This window comes from Fukomys damarensis, unplaced genomic scaffold (genome assembly GCF_012274545.1).
Source record: "Fukomys damarensis isolate Sample0158 unplaced genomic scaffold, DMR_v1.0_HiC HiC_scaffold_1, whole genome shotgun sequence".
Lineage (NCBI taxonomy): Eukaryota > Metazoa > Chordata > Mammalia > Rodentia > Bathyergidae > Fukomys > Fukomys damarensis.
In genome coordinates this window covers 63,521,856-63,535,105 of record NW_022900913.1, presented here as the reverse complement: position 1 = coordinate 63,535,105, position 13,250 = coordinate 63,521,856, and the positions used below count along the sequence as shown (strand labels likewise).

The 13,250-nt window shown below is 33.7% G+C and overlaps 1 pseudogene; it reads right to left on the bottom strand.

Annotated features, from left to right (window-relative positions):
* Positions 1–866: 866 nt before the first annotated feature.
* On the bottom strand, positions 867–1,552 carry LOC104865818 (annotated as a pseudogene).
* Positions 1,553–13,250: the final 11,698 nt, after the last annotated feature.

Here is a 13,250-nt window from a genome sequence, read left to right as displayed (position 1 = left end):
ATTTATTTATTTTATTTATTTATTTATTTATTTATTTTTTAGTGCCGAGGACTGAACTTGGGTCCTTGCGCTTGCAAGGCAGGCCACAGAACCACTGAGCTAAATCCCCAGCCCTTGGGGTTGCAATTTTAAATGGGGAATTATTTTCACATTTTAAAGTTCTCCAATACAAATCAAAATACACTTTTGTTTATATCACGTTAACAATCTGGACATTCTTTTCAATACAAGTCAACATAGGTATTTTAAAATTCCCTTTTTAAAAGCAAAACATCTTGTGCAGGAAAATAGCTCATCAAAGAAGTACATAGTTATACAGGATACTGTACTATTTTAGACCATATTGTCCAACTTAAAATTTGGTTTCATAAATAAATTTCTACATTTATTTATGTAAAAATAAGTGAAGCCTTATAGTTGGAAAAAAGAAATATTTGATATAGGTCTCTGAGTGAGCTTTAAAAACAAGTTAGGATGTGTTTCAGCTATATGAAGACACAGAATCAACCTGGAACCATCTGAGAGAACCTGCCTGGTGCTAGTTGGGTTGTTTTGCTTCAGGAGAATGAAGGTACACAAGAAGGTGCTGAAGAGCCACACAATCACTTAAAATTAACCGAAACTTAATAATAGAGAACGACATGTGAAAACAATAGAACAAGCTCAACAATTATTCAATGCCTGGACAGCAGGCTGTAGTACAAGTTTAGAACAAGTATCTCAGCAGGAATAATATAACATGCTAGTAAGATGTTGAAGGTAAGAAAACTTCATCCTTTACAGATGATGCCTTGTGCAGAGGTACATTAGTTTCCAGGACACTGGGGACAACAAAACGTACAACGTAAGAATAAATCCAAGCTACTTTAACTTTCTACTGACCTCTTGAGTATTAAACCTAAGCCACCTTCGGCCACTTTCAGGGGTGTCTTTACTTCTTTATTTTCAATGTAAATACTTGCTCCTTGAGATGCCAGGCATTTTGCTTCTTCCACTCTCTCCTTATCACCGGCTTAGAGTAGAAAAGTGTTACCCTCAGTGTCATGGACTTTTGTGGATGCTTTATGGCACGGAAGAATATGAATCGTCTTCAAGTTACACTTGGCTGCTGCCCGGTGCACTGCTGTAGCCTCATGATGGTCCTTAGCATCTGGATTAACCTCACCTTCTAGTCACATGTCAGCAATCACATGCCTGTTTGGGGAAGATATGTAATGTAGAGGAGTACCGCTGTTTTGATTAACAGCATTCGCTTGTGCACCTTTTCCCAGAAGGATCTTTACTATCTCATCTAGGCCAGCAGAAGCAGCAATATGAGGAGGAGACCAACCAGCATTGTCTTTATCAGTCACTGGCACACCGAGTTGCAGCAAGAATTCAACAATCTCTATGCGTCCTGCTGAACATGCCCAATGCAATACAGTTCAGCTGTCCTGTTCGGTTCTAGCCAGGGACTTATCTGTAGTAGCCAGGATGTTCTCCTTCAACTCTTCCAGCTTCGCACTCTGTAGGCCAGGTTGCAGACCATTAGATTATACATAAACCCCTCCATTTCTCTCTCTAGAGCGTGATTGGTTGTAATTTTAAATATAAGGATCTAGGTTTCTTTGAGGGGTGGCATTTGGGATAACTACTATTAGGACCTCAGTTTCCAGAAGAGGCACAGCAAAAGCAATACAATGAATGACAAGGGTCTCTTTGGTCTTTTAATCACCTGTTTCAGGAGACTAAGGGTCCTATTGATACTGCTCCTGTGTTTTAGACAGCCCTGAGGAAGTCACCCACCTACTCATAACTGTATCTTGTTGGTTGCAGGTAGCACTGTGTCATCTCTGAATATCCAGCAGTGAGCAGACACCACAGTTGAGACAGTACCAGAAATTCATTTTATAGAAGCAGCCTTCTCTGTGTGTAAAACACGGAGGTTCTCAGCTTGAGAAGGAAGAAGCTCTTCAGTGTTCTAATGTCATCCCTCCCCAGACCTGGCCAGTGTGGAACTGGACTCTGTACCTCCACAGCTGGTGTCTCAAAAAAAGGAACTCTGGAACCCAGTATTGATTGCTTCATAAAATTAAATACTACAAATAAAGAAACTTCTATTCAAGGAATTGAAATCCACTTTAGTCAAAGAGAACATAGTCATATAATGCATCACATCAAAATGTTAAAGGAAGAAAATGAATATGATCAACACTATAAATACTGGAAAGAAATCTGCTAAAATTCAATATGTCTTACTGATTCATAACTTCTTACAAAATAAAATTTTAAAAATATTTGGAAAAATTCTTATATAGAAAATGGAAAACAGTTATTGATAAGCAATTATTAGTGTTTATATTGAGAGGAACACACACCTACAACAGTTACTATCTAAAATTACACTAGAAGTTCCAGCTAAGAGGTCAAAGTAAGGAAAAAAGAGGAGACTTTCAATTACTGACATTGAAATATTGGCAGATGATTTATGCAAAAATGTTCAAATGGTAAACTCATAAATTGAACTATTAAAGAAAATTTAAGATTGCTGCATGATGCATAATAAACAGTAAAACAGAATTCTGGAATTGTCTCTTTTGCTATGTCACCTACAGTCCTTGAATTTATAACATTTAAATTTACAGATTCCTGTGTAGAGAGACATACAATTGTTCCTATGTTTCTCTGCATTATTCTCACCTCTATTTTTTTTTCTTTACTTGGCATTCTTTCAAATGCCTACTTTATTTTCTAGCCTTTTGTTATTGTTTTGGTAATCAAATTTTTAGTTTTATAAATATTCCCCTTTTGAGCCCTTCTTTCTCATTTGAGGTCAGTTTGTGTATCTGTAAATTTTCTACAAATACCTCCTAATCTTTACCTTTCTCTTTACATTTAAAACTAAGAAATTCATCAATATTAGCATTAGCTCCCTGGCAATATTTTTTCTTTCCTTTGTATGTGAATAATGATGTCCTTTTTTCCACAACAATACTTTTTTCTTGTTGAGGGGGCTAACTGAATATTTATTATGAAGGTAGACAAATTGCTTTTGATTTTCAGGATTGTCTTTAAAACTCTTGGTGGAAGAGCAAGAAGACAGAACATACACAGTATCCCTAATCCCTTCACACATGCACACACACACCAGAGCACTTTATTGCTAATAGGGGCATTGTTCAATTCACTTAGAGAAGGCTGGAAAGGGGTGTCTTGCTCCCAGCTGTGTAAAGAAGGTGTTCACTGCCGTGAGCCTGCTGACAGCTCTTCTCTACAGTGGCTCTCATTTAATCAAAATGTTATTCCACCACAAGGAATTTGAAGTCTATGTGTGCCTGATTTGGCTCGTGTTTCAGAATATTCAGCAAAATGATAGTTTTTAATTCCACTTTAAACTTCACTTTGGAGCTGGGCATGGTGGTGCATGCCTGCAATCCCAGCATTCTGGAGGCTGAGGCAGGATCGCTGTGAGTTCAAGACCAGCCTGGGTTACATCCTGTGATCCAGGTCAGTCTTCACTACATAGTGAGACCCTGTCTCAATAAATAAATAAACAAATGAATAAATAAAATAAACTTTGATTTAAGCATCTTGAGATTTTTCACTGTGTTTGTTTGTTTGAGGGGTGCTGAAGCTTGAACAAAGGATCTTTGTATTTTAAAATTTTATTTTGAGATAGCTAAATTGGCCAAGGCTGGGCTGAAATGTGTGATCCTTCTGTCTCAGCCTCCCAGAGTGCTGGGATTACAGGTGTGTGCCACCAAACCAGACTTCAGATTCTTGATTTGGTGGGGGGTAATGGGTATTGAATTTAGGACCTTGCTCTTATGAGGCAGGTGGTGACTCCACTGAACTAAATCCCTGGCTCTTCTTAATTTCTAATATGGTGATTAAACTCACTACACTGCATATCTCTATTATTCTTGGTCCTTGATAGTTACTCAAATCCTGTCTTATGATAGTATTTTCTTTTCATCTCATTTGTATGGGCGAGATAGGCATTCTGAAACAATGCAGCTAGTTTTCCCTGGTTTGAACACTCTATGAATTCTGTAGAGATTGTTCTTTGTAACTTGTTTTTTGGCTTGACATTGAACTTGATAGATTCATATTGTGTTATCTATCTTTCAATTGTTTTACAGCAGTATTCTATGTGCAGCAATTTATTTACACATTTTAATGTTTTGGACATTTGAATGCCTTCTAGTTTTGTGTTAATGAGAGAAATTAAGTCTTAAGAAGAAATAAGTCTTCTTGACTATATTTCCTGATGAAAATATGTACATATTTCATTACAGTGTCTGAAACAAATAGACTTACTTGGCCACACAATAAGGGTAGCTTCTAAGTCACTTGATAATGCCTGACTGACAGTTACACATTTATATTCTCAGAGTAGTGTGTGAGAATCTCCATCTCTCTGCACACTTATCATCACTTGATATTGTCAGAATGTTTAATTTTTGCCAATGTAGTATTTGAAAAATTATTGTGATTGTAATCTTCAGACATATGATTGTTAATGAGATTGATCACTTTTTCATATATATTAGTTTCAGTTTCTTCTCACAAGGAGTCTGCTGTAATTTCCATATTGATTTGTCTCTTTTGCATTGATTTGTAGGATATCTACAGTTGCAATAACTTTCACTGATTCAACACTGAATTTGAAATTTTCTCTCTATTTTATAGTAGTGCACTCACCTTAAAAAGCTTCTTTGATGTCTAATTGTGCTAAATTGTTTTAAAATGGTCTTGAAACTTGACAGTGCCTTTTATTTTTTTAATCTAGAATATTTAATTTCTTCTCTTTTATTTTATTTTTTAACTTTTATTAATTTGTTTGAAACATTTAATGTATACGATATAATGACATTCATGGTTGCAAATTTGTACCTTTACATAAGCAATCTTGGTTCTTATTTTTCCCCATTCCCTTGCCCTCTCTACAACACCTCCTCCAATCTACAAAGGCATTGTTTCCATTATTTTTTATTTTCTCATATTGATTTCACTCCTTTCTTTCCTTTCCACTACCCCTCCCATTTCCTTTTCCTCTTTGACCCTTTTCTTCCTATTTCACAATATCTATTATATATCTTTTAGTCCTTATTTACACTTTCCGTTTCTCACACTAAAGCAACTATTCAGTATTTACACGTGTGTCCTATTTATATCACTTAAGAGTATCATCTCTTGGTGGCCTGCCTTGCAAGCACAAGGACCCAAGTTCAATCCCTGGTATCAAAAAAAACAAACAAAAAAACCCCAAAAAGAGTATCTTCTTGATATGCATCCATTTAGCTATAAAGGTCTCTAATTTATCATTTTTGTGGCTGAGTAGCATTCCATTTTATAAAAAAACACATTTTCTTTATCTAGTCTCCAGTTTATATACATTGAGATATTCATGTTTCTCTATAATTACTAAATTGATTGTTGTTAATTAATTTCTAATACTAGAGGTTTTGTTCCACACATAAACTTATTTTATAATTTATTACACTTTCTTCTGTAGTCCTAAGATGTGTTCTACTAATATTTTATTTATGAATATGTATCTATAGCGTAAGTGAAATATTATATATTATGTATATATTTGTATATTTTTAAGTTTTTCTGACAAGTTATAACTTTATGAAGTGTGTTTAGAATGCTTTTTTTGTTTTACTTTCAAGAATTTAATACTGAAAATAGTTACTATTTAAAAATTTGATAAAATTTACTTGTAAAGCCAATTAAGACATGAGTTTTTAATGGAGAAAATATACTTCATTCCTTTCTCTCTATTTATAATGCTAACAGAACAATTTAATTTTCCATTTCCTTTTGAGTTAGATTTGATCATGTATATGTGTATAGTTTTACAAATGTAAATTTTCACATTATTGGCATAAAATTGTCAATAGTATCGTTATAATAGTAACCTTCATACATATCTTCAGAAATTACAATGGTGCCTCTTTTTCACTACTAATCACTATTAATCTTTAATGTGGACCTACTTATATAGTGTCTATAGACATATTACATAGAGATGTGAAATAACCCCACTAATAATCCCAAGGGTTTTTTTTTTTTAGTTTTTTTTTTTTTTAGTGTAACTTGATCTGAACTTGATTTGCAAACGTAAAGTGCCAAGCCTCACCAAGCTATTCATGCAGACTCAAGTTGAGTGAGTGAAACTGCAGCAATGAAATTATTGCATCATGGTGCAAAGGTTGATAAATATCAAGCAAAAACGATGGAAGAAAAGAAGAGTCCTATAAAGATTTATCTATCATAGCAAGCAGAGGTCATATTGACAGTTATTGGAGTAGGACTAAGATAAAGGTGAGAAGAGTTTGTTTGTTTGTTTGTTTTTTTGATAATGAAAATTATTAGGAATCCATTTTTAAAGACAAAGGGAATTGCTTCTCTTCTTGCACCATACACATAAAACCACCCATTGTATGCAGATTAAAATGAAATGCACAAAAGAACCCTATTCAGTTTTTAGCTAAATATACAAAAGTACACAAGTCAGATGAGTTGTGTCATTTAGTCACCTTAACTCATTGATCACAGTTTGCGCTTCTGAAAAGTGAGGCTGTAGATCAATTACTATTCTGATTCTTTTCACAAATTTGATTCTGAAGATATGTTGGTGTGGAGAGGGTTTGCTTCATTAATAGAAATAAGCAATTTGATATATCTGTAGGAATAATAAAATGTACTTTTCTCTGGTAAACAACATGGGAAAAAAGTTTCTGTGACATTTATGGGATAGAATCATAAAGTACAATCTGTAAAATGTTAAATCTCTCTGTAATCTGAAAAGCAATAAACCTATTTTTATTTGTTCTCTTAGGGAGATAGAACTCTAGTAAACTCACATCTACTGAAAAGCATGTTCACTACAAAATTCTAGGATAGTCCCTTGAGAAGGTTAAATTTTGGGCAGAAACAAAACAAAGGATCTATGAGTAATATCCAGAAATAGAGAATGTAGGAATATAGAAGTTAAATTAGAGCTAATAATAGACAATGCTTTAAAATTTACAGTACAATGCTATGATATATGTATGCCTGACTTGGGAATAATATATTCCCTGTACCAATTAACCATATTTGTTATCTGGCAATAGAAACTGTTTCAAAGAAGCTGATCTTTTTTTTGAGGGGGGGGTCGGGTACCGGGGATTGAACTCGGGTCCTTGCGCTTGCAAAGTAGGCCACCGAACTGCTGAGCTAAATCCCCAGCGAAGCTAATCTTTAACAAGTAAGATTTTTTTAAAAGTTGAACAATTGCACACTAAGAAGAAGACTTTTAGTGAATCCTGGTTAATAAAGAATACTCAGAGAATGAAAACAATTAAAATGTTCCAGATTTTCAGAATTGTAAAATTGCTTTCTGGAGGACAGGAGCAGTATTCTACAGAGCTGTGCTTGAATATAACTTCATCTTTCATAAGCGTCATGGGGTCGAGCAAATTATGTAAACATTATGTGTCAATTTCCTAGCATGTAGGAGTTTATTTATAGGTAACTAATATAATATATTAGATATACAATATATAAGAAAATCATAATTTGATTTCTTTGTCTGCTACAAGGAAAATACTCCTCGTAAGTATTCTTCAAAGTCGCTTAACTTTACCGTAGCCAGGCACAAAGTTGATTATCCCAATGTAACACAATTTCCAAGTGTAGGAGCAGAGTCATAAAAAGCTGAAGATTTTCAGGAAAATCTTCATTGACAGCAAACAATCTTAACTGTTTTTTAAAAATTAGGTTAAAATACCCAGCATCACCACCACTAAGAGTAACAGTCACTGTAAATCTTTCTAAATGCCCATATCAGATTTAGGGTTATCCTTCTGTTGCTGTCTCATTGGAATATTTTATCATATATTTAAATTTTGCAAAAGTCTTTTCAACAGCTATTGAGATTATCAAATGATTTTACTCCATTATTAATAAAATTATCTCAAGCGATTTTTAAAGTATTAAAATAATTTTGCATTCCAAAGATAAGTGCTGTTTTGTAATGATGCACTATATTTTTGTACATTGTTGAGTTCAGTTTGTTAATATTTTGATAAGGGGTATCGATATGATAAATACTACTAGTATATAATGGGCCAGGTCTTTGTTCTTTTGTTTCTTTTAATGCCTTTGGATTTAATAGCACTATAATTTTGGCCTCAGAACACAAGTTTAGGAATGTTCTTCCTGTCTAATTTCTCAAAAATATTTAAAGAAATATTCTTCTCAAATGTTTAATAATATTAACTTCTGAACTCACTTAGGCTTAAACCTTTCATGTGTGAAATTACTAATTCACCTTCCTTACTAATTCAACTTTATTTGTTGAGATGTTTTGTTACTTATTTTTTTCAGTTTTTTAAATTAGTAATAGTCATGTGAAAGTACAAGATCCCAGTAATGAATGTAACTGTATTGTATTCTAGATTGTACCAATAAACTCAATAAAAAAAATTAGTAATAGTGTAATCACTACGCCACACATAGTGATTACATTTCAGGTGGGGGGAGACCATACATGTGCAGAACACACCTCAACACTTTTCTCAACCTCTTTTCATCCCCTCCTGTTCTCCTTCCTCCAATCTCTTGATCCTCTTCCCATTTGAAAAAAATGTGTCTTCTTACTTCTCGAGATGTTCTGATGTTAATGCTAGAAATCTGCATTTTTCAGAGAATTGATCCACTTTGTCCACTGAGAAAATAGTCTCTCTCTCTCTCTCTCTCTCTCTCTCTCTGTCCTGAATTTGTTATTAGTGATTAGTTATTAATGATCAATCTGGGCAAAATTCTATCAATATTTTTGTTCTTTCAAAAAAGCCAGCTCTTCAGTTTACTAATATTCCCTGTTATTTTTCTACATTCTATGTCAGGGTCATTACACTTCAAGTCATAGGACCAATTTGTCTTACTGTCTATTTTTAGGTTGTATTAGGACTAAATGCTTCTTGGTTTACATATTTCCTATGGCTGTTTTCACATCACTACCATAGAGGTGAGTGGTACAGAGGCCACATGGCCTACAAAGCTCAAAATTATATACCTCTGGGCCTTTACAGAAAAAATAGTCTGATCTCCATTCTCCAGCAGTGACATCCACTCTGCTCTTCTATTTCCTGTGCTCTATGGGCTTTGGGTTTAATTTGCTCTTATTATTTTAGTTCATTAGGTTGAAGCACAGAGCATTGATTTGAGTTTGTTTTTCCTAACCCAGTCATTTAATGTAGTAAATTACTGTCCAAGCACTTTTTCAGTTATATCACATATATTGTGATATATTGTGCTTTCATTGTTATTTAATTGAACATATTTTCTAGTTTTATTTGTGATTTCAAGTGGGAGTCATGAATTATTTAGCAGTGCCATGTTTAATTTCCATGCATTTAGGAATTATGCTCTTTCTGCTATTGATTTCTGATTTAATCCTGTTGGGACTGAAGGACATACCCTTTATCATTTAATTTTTTTTGAATTGATGGAGTTGTTATCTCCAGGTGTGTTATCTAGCTAGGTGAATGTTTTGAATGTACTTGAAAAGAATGTATAGTCTGCTGTTGCTCAGTGGTGCATTCATACATGTGTTTGGTCAAGCTGAATAAAGTTTAAGTAGTCCCTATCTTATCTATTTTGTTTAAGTGTTCCATTAGTTACCTAAAGAAAAGTATTGGAAACTAACCAGTTTAGATTTAAATATCTCTCCTCTCAATTCTCTAGTTAATATTCCGTACCTGATTTCATAGCTCTTATATCTTCTTATTGCACTTTTTTATAATTTTGAATTATCCCTATTTGTTCATAATTGTTCTCATCATTTATATTATTTATAATATGTTTTGCTAACAAAAATGTAGCAATTTCACCTCTCTTTTGTTAAAAGCTTGCATTTTCATTTTTTATCTTTTCACTGAAAACTTTTTGGTTTTTTTCCCTTAGAATGTATCCCTCTCAGCAAGTAACTGAATCTTAATTTTTTTTTTTTTTTTTTTTTTTTCCAATTTTTTTTTTTTTTTTTTTTTGGTACCAGGGATTGAACTCAGATCCTTGCGCTTGCAAGGCAGGCTACCGAACCGCTGAGCTAAATCCCCAGCCCCTGAATCTTAATTTTTATATGATTAACAATCTCTACCTTTAATATTCTTTACCTATTCACATGTAATACTGATTAAATATTAACCCTACCATTTTGCTATATACTTTGCATCTCTCTTTTTTGTTTGTTCTTAGTTCCTCTTTTACTGTTATCTTTTATGTTATTTTTTGTTCTACTTTTTTTTTTTTATTGAACACTCCATTTGGCACTTCTAATGTCTGTTAGCATCTCTGTGGATTTATATCAGCATTTTGTATCATTTCTTTTCAACCTAGTGGACTTTCTTCAGTGATTTTTATAATTCACAGAATTCATAATTCTTATCTACAATTATCTAAATTTGCATGCATTTAAAATAGTTTGTTTTAGTGACTCTACGTTCTGTTTTGGTCATCTGAGGATTGTTTTGTTGTTGTTGATGTTTTTGTTGTTGTTATTGTTGCTTTAGTAAGTAATTAACTGGGGTGGATTGTTGTTTTGAAATTCTACTATGCTGTGAGGTACAATTGACCTGTAACATAGATTTCTGATTGTTTTGTTTTGAAATTTGTATTGTTGTGACACATACATACATATATACAAATACATACTTTAGCCTGCTCTGAGGAGTTTCTTGTGAATTTGTGTATTTTTACAGTCAGTCCATGATTTTTCAGGAATTACACTTAAACGCTGAAGCCTTCTGCTCTGTGTGACTTGAGAACACAATATAAGTCACAGCGAAATTACATGTCTCCCCAGGCTTCTCATTTTCGCTGGGTTCCCTGACATAGTTTAACAGTCCGTGAGGATATGTGGAGGGTAACATTAACCCTGCCTTCCTAACTCTGCCTTCACTTCTAAAACATGTCCTTAGGGTAGAAGGTAATAAACATCACTTTTATCTAAAGCTCTAGCAGTTTTCTATGAGTAAATACTTTTCAAGTTATCGCTACTTTTGGATATTTTCTTCAAAAGTTTGCTTTTGATATTTTTGTTTTAGTTAATAGCTTATTCTCTGTGGAGAATATCCTTCTCATGTTGCTTTTACACAAAAGACAATCACACTCATTAACATTTTAATTTTCATTATTGATTAAATTGAATGTACAATTTCCAACCTTTTAAATGTATGAATTTTAATTCTCTAGTGAAATTCTGAATATTGTCAAACTTTCTTGGAACATTTTAAAGGCATTTTGTGCCTACCATAATAACTCTGACAAACGAGTCATCTATAAACCTTGTCTATTTCCAGTTTTTCTTTCTCTTGGTACTCTTTTTTTCCCCTGACATGCCTATTAATTTTTTACTAAATCCCAGATACTTGTGTAAAAAAAATTGTACTGGTTTAGTGAAGTTCATTTCTGTGGTAGGCCAAGGCAGGGCACAGTATCACCTTAATCGAAAGCTATTTTGTATAAGTACCGTGCGCTAATAGGTCATATCACAGTGATGTAGGATGTAGGAGCACCCATGTTTATAGCGGCACAGTTTGTAATAGCTAAAACTTGGAAACAGCCCATTTGCCCATCCGTTGGAAACTGGATAAAGAAGATGTGGTTTTTCTATAAAATGGAATATTACTCAGCCATAAAGAATGAGAAAATAAATTCATTCATAGGAAAATGGATACATATTGAAGATATACTACTAAGTGAAATATATAAGTCACACCTGTGTAAATACCGAATAGTTTCTCTGGTGTGAATAAACTGTAATAGTACATAAGATCCTAATAAGATAACTGACATTGTGAAATGGGAAGAAAGGGGCTAAAGGTATAGGGAAGGTGGGGTGGGTAGGGGAAAGGTAATAAGGGAAAAGAAAAAATTGTGAGATAAAGAAAAGATGGAAATAAAGTGTTTGTAGATGGGGAGGGGAGGAGGGGTGAAGGGAGGGCAGGGACAAAGGGGAAAAAATGAGAACCAAGACCTGTCATGGAGAGGTACAAGATTCCAATAATGAATATATCTGTACTGTATCCCTAAAATGTACCAATAAACTCAATTAAAGATGAAAAAAAAAAAGCTATTATGGGCCAGGGATTTAGCTCAGTGGTGCCACCGCCTGCCTTGCAAGCACAAGGACGGGAGTTTGATCCCCTGTACCAAAAAAAAAAAAAAAAAAAAAAAAAAAAAATTCCTCTCACTCTGCTTCTAGGAGGAGAACCTCCAAGATTTTGAACCCCCTGGAATGTATTGTGATCTCTGTTTCCTGGAAATTTTCACCTCCAGTTTGGGGGTCTCAGAATTGAAAAACTACCAGAAAGTCTACTCTAGTTTTTAAAAAACTTTTCATCTGTTTTAATTGCTGATATTTTTAGTTTGTGTCTACAGGTGCTTCACATTAACTTGTAGCTGAAGACTTGCAGGAATAGCAGTTGAGAACCTGTGAAATTTATTATGATTCCACTTTCTTGTAGTTCCTGAAATCCAACTTTTGTTTTTTTCAGCATTAGGAGACTGCTAGAAACTGATTTTCCATGTGAGTTCTTACTCTTTTGTCTTTCACAGTTTAAGAATTTAATAAGTATTTCAAACTAAAACTACTAAAGTGTTGGATTCATTTCTTTTATGCGCAAGTCTTTCTGAGAATTTGAATCTTAAGTCATTACTGTGTTGGCAGCTCCAAACTCAAAATAGCAAATCTCTAATGATGGATGACTTCCACATGATCTGTTGGCTTTTTTACACCCTAACTAAAGCTATCTGCTTGAATTGAAGCCTCTTTTAACACACCAAAAATGATAAATTTCCCTAAGAGGGTTAAAGAATATCTTCTCTCCTTTCTGTACAGCTCTCTTAGGAATCTTGACTTTTCCTCTTGCAGTTCCTCAGTGACTCTAATGCTTAAAAGAGATTCTGATTTGCATTTTATTTATCTCTTCTTGCTTTGGGGGTGGGCTTTCAAATCCAAGCTATTCCATCATTTCAAAAGTGGAAACAATATATATATATATATATTAATAATCAATAGTATAAAATGCCTTCTATCATTCCTTGGTTAAATTATTATTATTACTGTCCTTGCTTTTATGCTGTATTGGTGAATCTTGGATCTAGTCTATCAATTTCCTTTATAAAACATGTATGTGTCTTAGTAAATTTATTTTAAATACTGCTCATTTTTCTAAGAATCAACTTTATAGATATTGTCTTCTGTCTTCCATTCA